The sequence below is a fragment of the Cherax quadricarinatus genome, chromosome 15, assembly GCF_038502225.1.
Source record: "Cherax quadricarinatus isolate ZL_2023a chromosome 15, ASM3850222v1, whole genome shotgun sequence".
NCBI lineage: Eukaryota > Metazoa > Arthropoda > Malacostraca > Decapoda > Parastacidae > Cherax > Cherax quadricarinatus.
The window spans coordinates 20,903,046-20,915,766 of NC_091306.1; the positions used below are offsets into that span (position 1 = coordinate 20,903,046).

The following is a 12,721-nucleotide window of genomic DNA, read 5'->3' on the forward strand; positions in this document are numbered from 1 at the left end:
TATAGAGTGAAGTGCTGTAAAGCGAAACACTATAGAGTGAAGTGCTGTAAAGCAAAACACTATAGAGTGAAGTGCTGTAAAGCAAAACACTATAGAGTGAAGTGCTGTAAAGCAAAACACTATAGAGTGAAGTGCTGTAAAGCAAAACACTATAGAGTGAAGTGCTGTAAAGCAAAACACTATAGAGTGAAGTGCTGTAAAGCGAAACACTATATATTGAAGTGCTGTAAAGCGAAACACTATAGAGTGAAGTGCTGTAAAGCGAAACACTATAGAGTGAAGTGCTGTAAAGCGAAACACTACAGAGTGAAGTGCTGTAAAGCGAAACACTACAGAGTGAAGTGCTGTAAAGCGAAACACTACAGAGTGAAGTGCTGTAAAGCGAAACACTATAGAGTGAAGTGCTGTAAAGCGAAACACTACAGAGTGAAGTGCTGTAAAGCAAAACACTATAGAGTGAAGTGCTGTAAAGCGAAACACTATAGAGTGAAGTGCTGTAAAGCAAAACACTATAGAGTGAAGTGCTGTAAAGCAAAACACTATAGAGTGAAGTGCTGTAAAGCGAAACACTACAGAGTGAAGTGCTGTAAAGCAAAACACTATAAAGTGAAGTGCTGTAAAGCAAAACACTATAGAGTGAAGTGCTGTAAAGCAAAACACTATAGAGTGAAGTGCTGTAAAGCGAAACACTACAGAGTGAAGTGCTGTAAAGCAAAACACTATAAAGTGAAGTGCTGTAAAGCAAAACACTACAGAGTGAAGTGCTGTAAAGCAAAACACTATAAAGTGAAGTGCTGTAAAGCAAAACACTACAGAGTGAAGTGCTGTAAAGCAAAACACTATAAAGTGAAGTGCTGTAAAGCAAAACACTATAAAGTGAAGTGCTGTAAAGCAAAACACTATAAAGTGAAGTGCTGTAAAGCAAAACACTATAGAGTGAAGTGCTGTAAAGCAAAACACTATAGAGTGAAGTGCTGTAAAGCAAAACACTATAAAGTGAAGTGCTGTAAAGCAAAACACTATAGAGTGAAGTGCTGTAAAGCGAAACACTACAGAGTGAAGTGCTGTAAAGCAAAACACTATAGAGTGAAGTGCTGTAAAGCAAAACACTATAGAGTGAAGTGCTGTAAAGCAAAACACTATAGAGTGAAGTGCTGTAAAGCAAAACACTATAAAGTGAAGTGCTGTAAAGCAAAACACTATAGAGTGAAGTGCTGTAAAGCAAAACACTATAAAGTGAAGTGCTGTAAAGCAAAACACTATAAAGTGAAGTGCTGTAAAGCAAAACACTATAGAGTGAAGTGCTGTAAAGCGAAACACTATAGAGTGAAGTGCTGTAAAGCGAAACACTATAGAGTGAAGTGCTGTAAAGCAAAACACTATAGAGTGAAGTGCTGTAAAGCAAAACACTATAGAGTGAAGTGCTGTAAAGCAAAACACTATAAAGTGAAGTGCTGTAAAGCAAAACACTATAGAGTGAAGTGCTGTAAAGTGAAACACTATAGAGTGAAGTGCTGTAAAGCAAAACACTATAAAGTGAAGTGCTGTAAAGCAAAACACTATAGAGTGAAGTGCTGTAAAGCGAAACACTACAGAGAGAAGTGCTGTAAAGCAAAACACTATAAAGTGAAGTGCTGTAAAGCAAAACACTATAGAGTGAAGTGCTGTAAAGCGAAACACTATAGAGTGAAGTGCTGTAAAGCGAAACACTACAGAGTGAAGTGCTGTAAAGCAAAACACTACAGAGTGAAGTGCTGTAAAGCAAAACACTATAAAGTGAAGTGCTGTAAAGCGAAACACTACAGAGTGAAGTGCTGTAAAGCAAAACACTATAAAGTGAAGTGCTGTAAAGCAAAACACTACAGAGTGAAGTGCTGTAAAGCAAAACACTATAAAGTGAAGTGCTGTAAAGCAAAACACTATAGAGTGAAGTGCTGTAAAGCAAAACACTATAGAGTGAAGTGCTGTAAAGCGAAACACTACAGAGTGAAGTGCTGTAAAGCAAAACACTATAAAGTGAAGTGCTGTAAAGCAAAACACTATAGAGTGAAGTGCTGTAAAGCAAAACACTATAAAGTGAAGTGCTGTAAAGCAAAACACTACAGAGTGAAGTGCTGTAAAGCAAAACACTATAAAGTGAAGTGCTGTAAAGCAAAACACTATAAAGTGAAGTGCTGTAAAGCAAAACACTATAAAGTGAAGTGCTGTAAAGCAAAACACTATAGAGTGAAGTGCTGTAAAGCAAAACACTATAGAGTGAAGTGCTGTAAAGCAAAACACTATAAAGTGAAGTGCTGTAAAGCAGAACACTATAGAGTGAAGTGCTGTAAAGCGAAACACTACAGAGTGAAGTGCTGTAAAGCAAAACACTATAGAGTGAAGTGCTGTAAAGCAAAACACTATAGAGTGAAGTGCTGTAAAGCAAAACACTATAGAGTGAAGTGCTGTAAAGCAAAACACTATAAAGTGAAGTGCTGTAAAGCAAAACACTATAGAGTGAAGTGCTGTAAAGCAAAACACTATAAAGTGAAGTGCTGTAAAGCAAAACACTATAAAGTGAAGTGCTGTAAAGCAAAACACTATAGAGTGAAGTGCTGTAAAGCGAAACACTATAGAGTGAAGTGCTGTAAAGCGAAACACTATAGAGTGAAGTGCTGTAAAGCAAAACACTATAGAGTGAAGTGCTGTAAAGCAAAACACTATAGAGTGAAGTGCTGTAAAGCAAAACACTATAAAGTGAAGTGCTGTAAAGCAAAAGACTATAGAGTGAAGTGCTGTAAAGTGAAACACTATAGAGTGAAGTGCTGTAAAGCAAAACACTATAAAGTGAAGTGCTGTAAAGCAAAACACTATAGAGTGAAGTGCTGTAAAGCGAAACTCTACAGAGTGAAGTGCTGTAAAGCGAAACACTACAGAGTGAAGTGCTGTAAAGCAAAACACTACAGAGTGAAGTGCTGTAAAGCAAAACACTATAAAGTGAAGTGCTGTAAAGCGAAACACTACAGAGTGAAGTGCTGTAAAGCAAAACACTATAAAGTGAAGTGCTGTAAAGCGAAACACTACAGAGTGAAGTGCTGTAAAGCAAAACACTATAAAGTGAAGTGCTGTAAAGCAAAACACTATAGAGTGAAGTGCTGTAAAGCAAAACACTATAAAGTGAAGTGCTGTAAAGCAAAACACTATAGAGTGAAGTGCTGTAAAGCAAAACACTATAGAGTGAAGTGCTGTAAAGCAAAACACTATAAAGTGAAGTGCTGTAAAGCAAAACACTATAGAGTGAAGTGCTGTAAAGCAAAACACTATAAAGTGAAGTGCTGTAAAGCAAAACACTACAGAGTGAAGTGCTGTAAAGCAAAACACTACAGAGTGAAGTGCTGTAAAGCAAAACACTATAAAGTGAAGTGCTGTAAAGCGAAACACTACAGAGTGAAGTGCTGTAAAGCAAAACACTATAAAGTGAAGTGCTGTAAAGCGAAACACTACAGAGTGAAGTGCTGTAAAGCAAAACACTATAAAGTGAAGTGCTGTAAAGCAAAACACTATAGAGTGAAGTGCTGTAAAGCAAAACACTATAAAGTGAAGTGCTGTAAAGCAAAACACTATAGAGTGAAGTGCTGTAAAGCAAAACACTATAGAGTGAAGTGCTGTAAAGCAAAACACTATAAAGTGAAGTGCTGTAAAGCAAAACACTATAGAGTGAAGTGCTGTAAAGCAAAACACTATAAAGTGAAGTGCTGTAAAGCAAAACACTATAAAGTGAAGTGCTGTAAAGCAAAACACTATAGAGTGAAGTGCTGTAAAGCGAAACACTACAGAGTGAAGTGCTGTAAAGCAAAACACTATAGAGTGAAGTGCTGTAAAGCAAAACACTATAGAGTGAAGTGCTGTAAAGCAAAACACTATAAAGTGAAGTGCTGTAAAGCAAAACACTATAGAGTGAAGTGCTGTAAAGAGAAACACTACAGAGTGAAGTGCTGTAAAGCAAAACACTATAGAGTGAAGTGCTGTAAAGAGAAACACTACAGAGTGAAGTGCTGTAAAGCAAAACACTATAGAGTGAAGTGCTGTAAAGCAAAACACTATAGAGTGAAGTGCTGTAAAGCAAAACACTATAGAGTGAAGTGCTGTAAAGCAAAACACTATAGAGTGAAGTGCTGTAAAGCAAAACACTATAGAGTGAAGTGCTGTAAAGCAAAACACTATAAAGTGAAGTGCTGTAAAGCAAAACACTATAGAGTGAAGTGCTGTAAAGCAAAACACTATAGAGTGAAGTGCTGTAAAGCAAAACACTATAGAGTGAAGTGCTGTAAAGCAAAACACTATAAAGTGAAGTGCTGTAAAGCAAAACACTATAAAGTGAAGTGCTGTAAAGCAAAACACTATAGAGTGAAGTGCTGTAAAGCAAAACACTATAGAGTGAAGTGCTGTAAAGCAAAACACTATAGAGTGAAGTGCTGTAAAGCAAAACACTATAAAGTGAAGTGCTGTAAAGCAAAACACTACAGAGTGAAGTGCTGTAAAGCAAAACACTACAGAGTGAAGTGCTGTAAAGCAAAACACTACAGAGTGAAGTGCTGTAAAGCGAAACACTACAGAGTGAAGTACTGTAAAGCAAAACACTACAGAGTGAAGTGCTGTAAAGCGAAACACTACAGAGTGAAGTGCTGTAAAGCGAAACACTACAGAGTGAAGTGCTGTAAAGCGAAACACTACAGAGTGAAGTGCTGTAAAGCGAAACACTACAGAGTGAAGTGCTGTAAAGCGAAACACTACAGAGTGAAGTGCTGTAAAGCGAAACACTACAGAGTGAAGTGCTGTAAAGCGAAACACTACAGAGTGAAGTGCTGTAAAGCGAAACACTACAGAGTGAAGTGCTGTAAAGCGAAACACTACAGAGTGAAGTGCTGTAAAGCGAAACACTACAGAGTGAAGTGCTGTAAAGCGAAACACTACAGAGTGAAGTGCTGTAAAGCGGGGCCCTTCTGTATATACTACGAGATCTATACATCTATATAACTTGTGTTATTATCTTTCCAAGTAAAACATATTATTTGCAATCAAATATTTTAAGCTTGTATTCTTCCTGGTGAAGCTTGTGCATGGTTCTTCCTGGTGAAGCTTGTGCATGGTTCTTCCTGGTGAAGCTTGTGCATGGTTCTTCCTGGTGAAGCTTGTGCATGGTTCTTCCTGGTGAAGCTTGTGCATGGTTCTTCCTGGTGAAGCTTGTGCATGGTTCTTCCTGGTGAAGCTTGTGCATGGTTCTTCCTGGTGAAGCTTGTGCATGGTTCTTCCTGGTGAAGCTTGTGCATGGTTCTTCCTGGTGAAGCTTGTGCATGGTTCTTCCTGGTGAAGCTTGTGCATGGTTCTTCCTGGTGAAGCTTGTGCATGGTTCTTCCTGGTGAAGCTTGTGCATGGTTCTTCCTGGTGAAGCTTGTGCATGGTTCTTCCTGGTGAAGCTTGTGCATGGTTCTTCCTGGTGAAGCTTGTGCATGGTTCTTCCTGGTGAAGCTTGTGCATGGTTCTTCCTGGTGAAGCTTGTGCATGGTTCTTCCTGGTGAAGCTTGTGCATGGTTCTTCCTGGTGAAGCTTGTGCATGGTTCTTCCTGGTGAAGCTTGTGCATGGTTCTTCCTGGTGAAGCTTGTGCATGGTTCTTCCTGGTGAAGCTTGTGCATGGTTCTTCCTGGTGAAGCTTGTGCACGAGTCTTCCTGGTGAAGCTTGTGCATGGGTCTTCCTGGTGAAGCTTGTGCATGGTTCTTCCTGGTGAAGCTTGTGCACGAGTCTTCCTGGTGAAGCTTGTGCATGGGTCTTCCTGGTGAAGCTTGTGCATGGTTCTTCCTGGTGAAGCTTGTGCATGGTTCTTCCTGGTGAAGCTTGTGCATGGTTCTTCCTGGTGAAGCTTGTGCACGAGTCTTCCTGGTGAAGCTTGTGTAGGGGTCTTCCTGGTGAAGCTTGTGCATGGGTCTTCCTGGTGAAGCTTGTGCATGGGTCTTCCTGGTGAAGCTTGTGCATGGTTCTTCCTGGTAAAGCTTGTGCATGGTTCTTCCTGGTGAAGCTTGTGCACGAGTCTTCCTGGTGAAGCTTGTGCATGGGTCTTCCTGGTGAAGCTTGTGCATGGGTCTTCCTGGTGAAGCTTGTGCACGAGTCTTCCTGGTGAAGCTTGTGCATGGGTCTTCCTGGTGAAGCTTGTGCATGGGTCTTCCTGAAGCTTGTGCATGGGTCTTCCTGGTGAAGCTTGTGCATGGGTCTTCCTAGTGAAGCTTGTGTATGAGACTTCCTGGTGAAGCTTGTGCATGGGACTTCCTGGTGAAGCTTGTGCATGGGTCTTCCTGGTGAAGCTTGTGCATGGGTCTTCCTGGTGAAACTTGTGCATGGTTCTTCCTGGTGAAGCTTGTGCATGGGTCTTCCTGGTGAAGCTTGTGCATGGGTCTTCCTGGTGAAGCTTGTGCATGGGTCTTCCTGGTGAAGCTTGTGCATGGGTCTTCCTGGTGAAGCTTGTGCATGGGTCTTCCTGGTGAAGCTTGTGCATGGGACTTCCTGGTGAAGCTTGTGCATGGGTCTTCCTGGTGAAGCTTGTGCATGGGTATTCCTGGTGAAGCTTGTGCATGGTTCCTGGTGAAGCTTGTGCATGGGTCTTCCTGGTGAAGCTTGTGCATGGGTCTTCCTGGTGAAGCTTGTGCATGGGTCTTCCTGGTGAAGCTTGTGCATGGGTCTTCCTGGTGAAGCTTGTGCATGGGTCTTCCTGGTGAAGCCTGAACATGGGTCTTCCTGGTGAAGCCTGGGGATGGGTCTTCCTGATGAAGCCTGCACATGGGTCTTCCTGGTGAAGTCTGTGCATGGGTCTTCCTGGTGAAGCCTGCGCATGGGTCTTCCTGGTGAAGTTTGTGCATAGGTCTTCTTGGTGAAGCTTGCGCATGGGTCTTCCTGGTGAAGCTTGTGCATGGGTCTTCCTGGTGAAGCCTGAACATGGGTCTTCCTGATGAAGCCTGAACATGGGTCTTCCCGGTGAAGCTTATGCATGGGTCTTCCTGGTGAAGCCTGCCCATGGGTCTTCCTGGTGAAGCCTGCGCATGGGTCTTCCTGGTGAATCCTGTGCATAGGTTTTCCTGGTGAAGCCTGTGCATGGGTCTTCTTGGTGAAGCCTACGCATGGGTCTTCCTGGTGAAGCCTACGCATGGGTCTTCCTGGTGAAGCCTGCGCATGTGTCTTCCTGGTGAAGCCTGCGCATGGGTCTTTCTGGTGAAGCCTGCATATGGGTCTTCCTGGTGAAGCCTGCACATGGGTCTTCCTGGTGAAGCCTGCGCATGGGTCTTCCTGGTGAAGCCTACGCATGGGTCTTCCTGGTGAAGCCTGAGCATGGGTCTTCCTGGTGAAGCCTGAGCATGGGTCTTCCTGGTGAAGCCTGCGCATGTGTCTTCCTGGTGAAGCCTGTGCATAGGTTTTCCTGGTGAAGCCTGCACATGGGTCTTCCTGGTGAAGCCTGTGCATGGGTCTTCCTGGTGAAGCCTGAACATGGGTCTTCCTGGTGAAGCCTGCGCATGGGTCTTCCTGGTGAAGCCTACGCATGGGTCTTCCTGGTGAAGCCTGAGCATGGGTCTTCCTGGTGAAGCCTGTGCATGGGTCTTCCTGGTGAAGCCTGAACATGGGTCTTCCTGGTGAAGCCTGAACATGGGTCTTCCTGGTGAAGCTTACGCATGTGTCTTCCTGGTGAAGCCTGCCCATGGGTCTTCCTGGTGAAGCCTGCGCATGGGTCTTCCTGGTGAAGCCTGCGCATGGGTCTTCCTGGTGAAGCCTACGCATGGGTCTTCCTGGTGAAGCCTGAGCATGGGTCTTCCTGGTGAAGCCTGAGCATGGGTCTTCCTGGTGAAGCCTGCGCATGTGTCTTCCTGGTGAAGCCTGCGCATAGGTTTTCCTGGTGAAGCCTGCACATGGGTCTTCCTGGTGAAGCCTGTGCATGGGTCTTCCCGGTGAAGCCTGAACATGGGTCTTCCTGGTGAAGCCTGAACATGGGTCTTCCTGGTGAAGCTTACGCATGGGTCTTCCTGGTGAATCCTGCGCATGGGTCTTCCTGGTGAAACCTGCGCATGGGTCTTCCTGGTGAAGCCTGCTCATAGGTTTTCCTGGTGAAGCCTGTGCATGGGTCTTCTTGGTGAAGCCTACGCATGGGTCTTCCTGGTGAAGCCTATGCATGGGTCTTCCTGGTGAAGCCTGCGCATGGGTCTTCCTGGTGAAGCCTGCGCATGGGTCTTCCTGGTGAAGCCTGAGCATGGGTCTTCCTGGTGAAGCCTGAGCATGGGTCTTCCTGGTGAAGCCTGCGCATGTGTCTTCCTGGTGAAGCCTGCGCATGGGTCTTCCTGGTGAAGCCTGCACATGGGTCTTCCTGGTGAAGCCTGTGCATGGGTCTTCCTGGTGAAGCCTACGCATGGGTCTTCCTGGTGAAGCCTGCATATGGGTCTTCCTGGTGAAGCCTACGCATGGGTCTTCCTGGTGAAGCCTGCGCATGGGTCTTCCTGGTGAAGCCTGCGTATGGGTCTTCCTGGTGAAGCCTCCGCATGGGTCTTTCTGGTGAAGCCTGCGCATGGGTCTTTCTGGTGAAGCCTGCATATGGGTCTTCCTGGTGAAGCCTGCACATGGGTCTTCCTGGTGAAGCCTGCGCATGGGTCTTCCTGGTGAAGCCTACGCATGGGTCTTCCTGGTGAAGCCTGCGCATGGGTCTTCCTGGTGAAGCCTGTGCATGGGTCTTCCTGGTGAAGCCTACGCATGGGCTTTCCTGGTGAAGCCTACGCATGGGTCTTCCTGGTGAAGCCTATGCATGGGTCTTCCTGGTGAAGCCTGCGCATGGGTCTTCCTGGTGAAGCCTGCACATGGGTCTTCCTGGTGAAGCCTGCGCATTGGTCTTCCTGGTGAAGCCTGCGCATGGGTCTTCCTGGTGAAGCCTGCGCATGGGTCTTCTCCCTGCCACGTTTTTAACGTTAAAGATAAGCCCACATGCGAGAGCGAAAGCACTAATTTTGCCCGAGCATTCCATGGTTTTAAAATGCAAATGAATAGCCGAGTAAGCGGTAATTGAACGCTGGGGTAAAATTATCTCCATTTTTTCTTAAATTTTAGGATGTCTATTCAGAGTAATTTGCAGTAGGAATCGTTCGCGGATTTTATTTTCAGGGAGCACGAGATTAGGTGGAAATGCAGTTAATGGTGCGGATGTATGGATGGTATTGTGTGTTTTGTTGAATACAGTTGTTTGTGTAAATACGACGACCATAGTGAAATTAAACCAGGCCAATACAGGAAAGCAAGGCCCTAGGTACATATATATATATATATATATATATATATATATATATATATATATATATATATATATATATATATATATATATATATATATATATATATATATATATGCGCAAAACAACCACTCTGAAAGAATAGAGAAATTCCAAGCGCTTTCGTGACTACTCACATTATCAAGGAACTATGAAAGTGAAGCATCCAAGGAAGCTATATAAGGGGTCGGCCAGCACCTAACTATCAGATCCCACAACGGTTAAACACGTGACGCGCGGCGAGCCAACTTGGATAGGTCCTTTGCAAAACTCACCCCCAAGCTATTTATTTGTCCAGTGTATTATTAAATTCTACCCAAATTCTATTAATTATAAATGGATCTAATTTATATAAACCAAAGGAAATATTCATATTACTGTCAAAACTGCTTTTTATGAAACAAGATTCAATTACATTCCTGTCGACCATAGACTTGCTTGATACTACTTTCTCAACTTTTTGAAAATCAATCACCTGTTTACTGTGATCTTATTGCATATATATATATATATATATATATATATATATATATATATATATATATATATATATATATATATATATATATATATAGTTTTAAAAATGCAGTATTAGAATGTGGGGCAGAAGTTTGTGGTTATAGGAGGGTGGGGGCAGGAGGAAAGAGGAGTGATTGGTGGAATGATGAAGTAAAGGGTGTGATAAAAGAGAAAAAGGTAGCTTACGAGAGGTTTTTACAAAGCAGAAGTGTTATAAGAAGAGCAGAGTATATGGAGAGTAAAAGAAAGGTGAAGAGAGTGGTGAGAGAGTGCAAAAGGAGAGCAGATGAAAGAGTGGGAGAGGCACTGTCAAGAAATTTTAATGAAAATAAGAAAAAATTTTGGAGTGAGTTAAACAAGTTAAGAAAGCCTAGGGAAAGTATGGATTTGTCTGTTAAAAACAGAGTAGGGGAGTTAGTAGATGGGGAGAGGGAGGTATTAGGTAGATGGCGAGAATATTTTCAGGAACTTTTAAATGTTAAGGAAGAAAGGGAGGTGGTAATTTCATGCACTGGCCAGGGAGGTATACCATCTTTTAGGAGTGAAGAAGAGCAGAATGTAAGTGTGGTGGAGGTACGTGAGGCATTACGTAGAATGAAAGGGGGTAAAGCAGCTGGAACTGATGGGATCATGACAGAAATGTTAAAAGCAGGGGGGGATATAGTGTTGGAGTGGTTGGTACTTTTATTTAATAAATGTATGAAAGAGGGGAAGGTACCTAGGGATTGGCGGAGAGCATGTATAGTCCCTTTATATAAAGGGAAGGGGGACAAAAGAGAATGTAAAAATTATAGAGGAATAAGTTTACTGAGTATACCAGGAAAAGTATACGGTAGGGTTATAATTGAAAGAATTAGAGGTAAGACAGAATGTAGGATTGCGGATGAGCAGGGAGGCTTCAGAGTGGGTAGGGGATGTGTAGATCAAGTGTTTACATTGAAGCATATATGTGAACAGTATTTAGATAAAGGTAGGGAAGTTTTTATTGCATTTATGGATTTAGAAAAGGCATATGATAGAGTGGATAGAGGAGCAATGTGGCAGATGTTGCAAGTATATGGAATAGGTGGTAAGCTACTAAATGCTGTAAAGAGCTTTTATGAGGATAGTGAGGCTCAGGTTAGGGTGTGTAGAAGAGAGGGAGAATACTTCCCGGTAAAAGTAGGTCTTAGACAGGGATGTGTAATGTCACCATGGTTGTTTAATATATTTATAGATGGGGTTGTAAAAGAAGTAAATGCTAGGGTGTTCGGGAGAGGGGTGGGATTAAATTATGAGGAATCAAATTCAAAATGGGAATTGACACAGTTACTTTTTGCTGATGATACTGTGCTTATGGGAGATTCTAAAGAAAAATTACAAAGGCTAGTGGATGAGTTTGAGAATGTGTGTAAAGGTAGAAAGTTGAAAGTGAACATAGAAAAGAGTAAGGTGATGAGGGTATCAAATGATTTAGATAAAGAAAAATTGGATATCAAATTGGGGAGGAGGAGTATGGAAGAAGTGAATGTTTTCAGATACTTGGGAGTTGACGTGTCGGCGGATGGATTTATGAAGGATGAGGTTAATCATAGAATTGATGAGGGAAAAAAGGTGAGTGGTGCGTTGAGGTATATGTGGAGTCAAAAAACGTTATCTGTGGAGGCAAAGAAGGGAATGTTTGAAAGTATAGTAGTACCAACACTCTTATATGGATGTGAAGCTTGGGTGGTAAATGCAGCAGCGAGGAGACGGTTGGAGGCAGTGGAGATGTCCTGTCTAAGGGCAATGTGTGGTGTAAATATTATGCAGAAAATTCGGAGTGTGGAAATTAGGAGAAGGTGTGGAGTTAATAAAAGCATTAGTCAGAGGGCAGAAGAGGGGTTGTTGAGGTGGTTTGGTCATTTAGAGAGAATGGATCAAAGTAGAATGACATGGAAAGCATATAAATCGATAGGGGAAGGAAGGAGGAGTAGGGGTCGTCCTCGAAAGGGTTGGAAAGAGGGGGTAAAAAGATTTTGTGGGCAAGGGGCTTGGACTTCCAGCAAGCGTGCATAAGCGTGTTAGATAGGAGTGAATGGAGACGAATGATACTTGGGACCTGACGATCTGTTGGAGTGTGAGCAGGGTAATATTTAGTGAAGGGATTCAGGGAAACCGGTTATTTTCATATAGTCGGACTTGAGTCCTGGAAATGGGAAGTACAATGCCTGCACTTTAAACGAGGGGTTTGGGATATTGGCAGTTTGGAGGGATATGTTGTGTATCTTTATACGTATATGCTTCTAAACTGTTGTATTCTGAGCACCTCTGCAAAAGCAGTGATAATGTGTGAGTGTGGTGAAAGTGTTGAATGATGATGAAAGTATTTTCTTTTTGGGGATTTTCTTTCTTTTTTGGGTCACCCTGCCTCGGTGGGAGACTGCCGACTTGTTGAAAAAAAAAAAAAAATATATATATATATATATATATATATATATATATATATATATATATATATATATATATATATATATATATATGTGTGTGTGTGTGTGTGTGTGTGTGTGTGTGTGTGTGTGTGTGTGTGTGTGTGTGTGTGTGTGTGTGTATGTCGTGTGTGTGTGTGTGTGTGTGTCGTGCCGAATATGTAAAACTAGTCAATTTGCAAGAACTCATTTAAAATTAAGTCTTTTCTAAAATTTTCTCTTATACTTTTAAACATATTTTTTTCATTAATGTTGATGTAAAAATTTATAATTTTGCAACAAAAGAATCTTAGAAAACTTACCTAACCTTATTATAACAAGAACAATTTATTTTAGCCTAACCCAACTAAATATATTTTAGATTTGTTTACAATAATTTAATACTAAACAAACACAGTGAAATATATTTTTTTCGTTAGGTTAAGAA

At 42.3% G+C, this 12,721-nt stretch overlaps 1 protein-coding gene across 1 annotated transcript in view; it reads right to left on the reverse strand.

Moving 5' to 3' along the window:
- Positions 1 to 12,721, reverse strand: part of LOC138852723 (insulin-like growth factor-binding protein complex acid labile subunit) — a 216,180-nt gene that overhangs the window by 4,912 nt on the left and 198,547 nt on the right. The window lies entirely within an intron of this gene.